The sequence below is a fragment of the Macaca nemestrina genome, chromosome 4, assembly GCF_043159975.1.
Source record: "Macaca nemestrina isolate mMacNem1 chromosome 4, mMacNem.hap1, whole genome shotgun sequence".
NCBI classification, from domain to species: Eukaryota; Metazoa; Chordata; class Mammalia; order Primates; family Cercopithecidae; genus Macaca; species Macaca nemestrina.
Window position 1 is genome coordinate 94331279 of NC_092128.1, and position 6000 is coordinate 94337278.

Genomic DNA, 6000 nt, shown 5'->3' on the forward strand with positions numbered 1-6000 from the left:
ACACTTCCCCATAAACACTTTAGCATGTAAATCATTAGCAAATTTGGTATTTGTTTAAGGTTTTCTTCTTTTGATATAAAAGTAAAATGCACAAATTTTAAGTATGCACTAGCTGAGTTTTGACAAATGCATTGACCTGCTTACGCAAACTCCTATAGATATAGACCATTACCGTCACACCGAAAAGTCCCCTCATACTCTTCCTGGTCAATTCTCACCTCTCTTCGCACAAGGCAAAATTTTCCACCATAGATTTGTTTTGCCTATTTTAGAATTTCACATAAATGTAATCATAAAACATGTATTCTCATGTCTGGCAGCTTTCACTCATCAGTTTTTGGTATTCATTCACGTTGTTTGATGTGTCAGTAATTGATTGCTGAGTTGTGTTTCATCGTATGAATCTGACATAGTTTGTATATCCATTCTCCTATTGATGAACACCTGGGCTATTTCTAGTGCTTGGCTATCATGAATAAAGCTGATATGAACATTCTAATAGAAGCCTTCTTGTGAATTTCACCTTTCATGTCTTTTGGATAAATATCTAGGGGTGAAATTACTGGATCATAGGATAATTGCATTAAGAAATGCACCTTTTTCCAAATGATCTTTCCCCAAAGTGTTTGTGCTATTTTACATTCCCAATGATTGGATGTCTCCATATTCCCTCATTCCCAGGGTAGATAAAAGGTAATAAAAGAGTCATAATACCTCCTTCCCTCAGGGAAATGCAAAATATTATCTTTAAAACAGAGAATAAAGGTACTAGTAGAATGACTTTTTGATCAGTCACTGTCTTTTGGTGTCCCCAAACTTGTCTGTTAATTGTAATATAAAGAAAGTGGCTGGGTGTGGTGGCTAACGCCTGTAATCCTAGCATTTTGGGAGGCCTAGGTGGGCGGATCACCTAAGGTCAGGAGTTCAAGACCAGCCTGACCAACATGGTGAAACCCTGTCTACTTAAAAACACAAAACATTAGCCGGGTGTGATGGCAGGTACCTGTAATGCCAGCTATTCGGGAGGCCGAGGCAGGAGAATCGCTTGAACCTGGGAGGTGGAAGTTGCAGTGAGCTGAGATTGCGCCATTACACTCCAGCCTGGGCAACAAGAGCAAAACTCCATCTCAAAAAAAAAAAAAAAAAAAAAGTAAGGTCTAGCCTAGAGATGACTCGTCCTTTGGCAAAATTCAAAACTAAATTGCTACCTATTTCTCTGTAAATAATTACGTGGTTTTTGTCTTGTTTTTGTTTTTGCTTGTGTTGTAGACTTACTGTGCTCTGAGGCATCTGGTTATAATGGGCTTTTGATTCCTATTCCATGTTATTGTCAGTTTGCATTGTTTTCTTCTTTACTCTGTTAATATGGTGAATTGCATTGATTGATGTTAAGCCAATTTTGCATTCCCGGAAAAAAACCCAACTTGGTACAAAAGGTTTGTATTATTCTTTTTATATTTTACTAGAGTTAATTTGCTATTATTTCGTCATAGGAAATTTAAAAATCTACATGTAATGAGAAGAAAATGATCTGTGATTTTTCTTCCTTATAAAAGATATAACAATGGAATGCAACAGATGATCCTTGATTGGATATTGCTATGAAAAAATATGTGCTATAAATGGTATTTTTGGTGACAATGGGGAAATTTATAGAATGAGTATGAGATGAAATTATGGAGCTATTTTTATGTGTTGAGGTGATAATGCGAGTCATCCATTGTTAACAGTTTGTCATAATAGCTTCCTGATTTATCTATATTTTGTTTTTTATAATTGTGGTTGAACTGTTTCAAAGTAAGTTTCATACATTATAACATTTCATGCCAAAATACTTCACACATCTGGAAAAAGGTGAGTTTTCCTACCTAAGTTGTTGATTTTTAGGTGTTCATTGTACTTTTTTTTCTTTTACATGTTCATAAGTTTTATAAAATATGAAAAGAAAAAATTTATATAAAGTTTGTTTAATCTTTCTAATGAATTATTTTTATCCTCATGTTGTAACTTTTTTTGTCCATAATAAGGATTTTTTCTTAAAAGTATATTTTGTCTGACACTAAAATAATTATCTCAGAATACCAATATACTATCTCAAAATACAAGTGTAATTTCTTTTGGTTAATATTTGCTTGTTTTTTCCCCTTCCTTTTCCTTTGAAGTTTTTTCCCCTGTATGTTTTAGATGTGTCAATAGCCTATGTTCAGATGTTTTAATTTCTCCAATCTGAGATTCTTTTTCTTTTAACTGGTGAGCTTAATCTATTTACCTTTGTTGTGATTACTGATATGTTTTCATTTACTTGTCTTATTTTGTGCTCTTTATTCTTGTTTTTTTTTTTTTTTTTTTTTTTTGAGATGGTGTTTTGCTCTTTTGCCCAGGCTGGAGTGAAGTGGCCTGATCTCAGCTCACTGCAGCCTCTGCCCCCCAGGTTCAAGTGATTCTCCTGCCTCGGCCTCCCAAGTAGCTGGGATTATAGACGTATAGATGCCTGCCACCATGCCTGGCTAATTTTTGTATTTTTAGTAGAGACGGGGTGTTGCCATGTTGGCCAGGCTGCTCTTGAACTCCTGACCTCAGGTGATCCACCTGCCTTGGCCTCCTAAAGTGCTAGGATTACAGGCATGAGCCACTGAGCCTGGCCTATCCTTGTTTGATGTAGGAAAACAAACAGCTTTTTCTGCTACTACACACATACAACACAGAACAATTCTGTGACCAAAATATGGGAGGGTGATTTCTCCTCACACCAAGCAGTTCTTCAGCAGACACCAGCTGAGTGTCTGTAATTCAGTTCAGTTCTGACACAGTCTACCAGGAGATAGTGTCAGGTCCCATAGGTTAAAGGCTTCATCTCATACAGTGCCATTTCAGGTGAAATGGTCACCAATCAGTGACCAACTGACTATAAACTGGGGGTTCCCATGACCCTCTTTTTGGGTTTAATTTGCTAGGGTTGCTCCCAGAACAGAGGGTAACACTTCACTTACATTTACCCATTTACTAAAAGGATATTTTAAAATATACAAATGAACAGCCAGATGGAAGAGATATGCAGGGCAATGGTATGTGGGAAGGGGTAGAGAGCTTCCATACCCTCTCTAGGCGCACCATACTCCAGGAACCTCCACTTGTTCAGCAATTTTCAAGCTCCCCAAACCCCGTCCTTTTAGGCTTTTGTGAGGGCCTCATTAAGTAGGCATGATTAATTATGTCATTCATCATTGGTAATCAACTCAACCCTCATCCCCTCTCGTCTCCCTGGAGGTGGGGAAGGTGAGGCTGAAAGTCCCAACCCTCTAATCAAATAGTTGGCTTGCCTGGCAACCAAACCCCCCATCCATTAACCTTACCATAGAAAAAGACACTACTTCAGAGATTCCAAGGGTTTTTGGAGCTGTGTGTCAAGAAACAGGATGGGGTGAAAACCAAATCTATATTTCTTATTATAAATCACAATATCACAATCCTTGTTTATGCTTTCATTTTTCCCTTTCTTGCTTTCTATTAGATTAATTCTATTTTCTGTATTTCTTGGTAAGATACAATGAATTTCTGAGTTTCTCTTCAAAGATTTACCCTGCTAAATTCCTTGTCCTTTGTTTTCAAACTCAACTTTATTGTTCCTTCTTGCCCCTAGTTACTATAAGCAGCCTACCCCTTTCCCATCAGCTCTAGTCAATAACTCACATCTGTTCCCTTGGTTACCTGCACCCATTGTTGCCCCGAAACTGCACATCTCACATGCTCCACCACTGTACCTCACATCCCCCTTCTCTTCCATATTTAGAAAAATATTTGCAAGTAGCCAATCGGGTCAGCTCAGATTGTGCAGTCTGGCCCCAACCCATGGGGGAGTGACCCAGAAGTAGGGACTATGTGTCAGGAATAAAACCTGCTGCTCTCCTTTGTTTGGTGTGCTTTTGTGATCTTGATTGATGTGAGTGGCACCCTTCTGCAGAAGTAAATTTCCTTGCTGAGACAACTTTTGCCTGAGTGCTGGTTTCACTTTGCAACACCCAGCATTTATTCCTAGAGCATTTTTATATCCAGCAATTCTGGGGGCTCATCAGGATCCCCATTCACCTTTGGGAAGGGGTCTTCAGTCACCCTACCCAGGGGAGATGCATTCCACTGCCCTGTTGCGGTAGCCTCAGGGATGGGAAATTGAGACCCACCCATTGTGATGAATAAACCTGGACTCTCAGCAACGCGGGGAGGAGAGGCTTGCAATACCACGGTGAGCAGGTAAACTCTGTGCACAGATTAAGGTAGGAAACATTGCAGGGGCAACAAAGTACTTCCTTGGTGGTCGGGATGGGTATCGGGGCATTCTGGAGGTTGAAAGTGTGTGAATGGTAACAAACACTACTGTGCGGAGTTGAGTCCAATCTGCTTTTCCATGATCACCTCATATAGCTTAGGGAGGCCCTCCGGGAGTCCCATCAGGGGTTTATACTGACCCGCCATTAATGCTAAGAGGGACCTGAAATATTCCCTTGAGGGAAGTGGCCAGAGCGGACGAAATGAAAGGATGCAAGGAACCTCCAGCAGATGGGGCTAAAGGATAGGCAAGAAGGCCGGGCGCGGTGGCTCACGCCTGTAATCCAGCACTTTGGGAGGCCGAGGCGGGCGGATCAGGAAGTCAGGAGATCGAGACCATCCTGGCTAACACGGTGAAACCCCGTCTCTACTAAAAATACAAAAAATTAGCCGGGCGTGGTGGTGGGCGCCTGTAGTCCCAGCTACTCGGGTGGTTGAGGCAGGAGAATGGCGTGAACCCGGGAGGCGGAGCTTGCAGCGAGCCGAGATGGTGCCACTGCACTCCAGCCTGGGCGACTGAGTGAGACTCCGTCTCAAAAAAAAAAAAAAAAAAAGGATAGGCAAGACATCTCTAATATGTTAGCATTGAGCCTTAGTAAAGCTTCCAGTGAAGGATAGGCAAGAGATTCCCTAATATGAGGGGTTGAGCCACAAGGAACCCCCCAAATAGGCAAGAAGTCCCTAATATGAGGGGTTGAGCCACAGCAAGCCCCTGCTAGGCAAGAAATTCCTAATATGAGGGATTGCACCTAGCCAAGACCCAATATGGGAAAGCAAAAAGGATAGGAACAGTGAAAAAGATATACCACCTGATAGTTCCCTAGATCCCATGAGAAAAGATAAGAATAGTAACAAAAATATACCACCTGATAGCCCCTAAGTCTCATGCTAAAATGTTGGGAAGATAATGAAAGACCATAAGGAAAGGCAACAAATGATAAAATGTTGCTGTTCTATTTGGACTCAAGACCTATCCTCAATCCCTCAATTTTCTGGCCAAAGTTTGGGTCGACTGAGGGGATACTATGTCAACTTTTAATTCAACATGTAAATAATAAAAGCCCAGTTTCTCAAGAAGAACTGGACTATGCTCTTTGCTGGAAGCAAAGACCTGTCCTCCCTTTTCCCTTATGCACCTGCCCCTACTGTAAAGACAGTGAAGGAAGGGATTCCGGGGATCTGGCAAAGAGAACAGCACACCGGATCCCCTAGATCATCCTCCACCTAATACCCCTAGTCCCCCACCTAATACCCCCCAACCTTTCCCATCAGGCCCAGCTTAAGTCCCCCTCTCTGAAAGGACTCCAAGCTCCTAATTCACCAGGTGGCTTTTGCCAGGCTAGCAACATCAAGGATCCGCTGCAACATGTTGTCGGCCTCCTCCAGCCCATAGTGCTCCCTCGCGGCAGGCAAAGCTCATGCTCCTGCCCCCGGGGCTGGTCCAGGGTCCCGGCACCATATTGACCGCGGCTCTGCGGGACACGCGGGCCAGGCCGCAGCCTATGCCCCAAGCCGACTACATTAGGGAACATCTGCCTTACCTTTGCCAGGGCCAAGTAACACGGGGCTTCAGCTGCGGCTCCAAGTAGCTAGGCATCCCTGCAGTTAAGTTTCCTAAGTAAGTAGTAGATAATCTTTCAGCTGATACATCCACTAGCACTTATTGTGGTCAGGCCA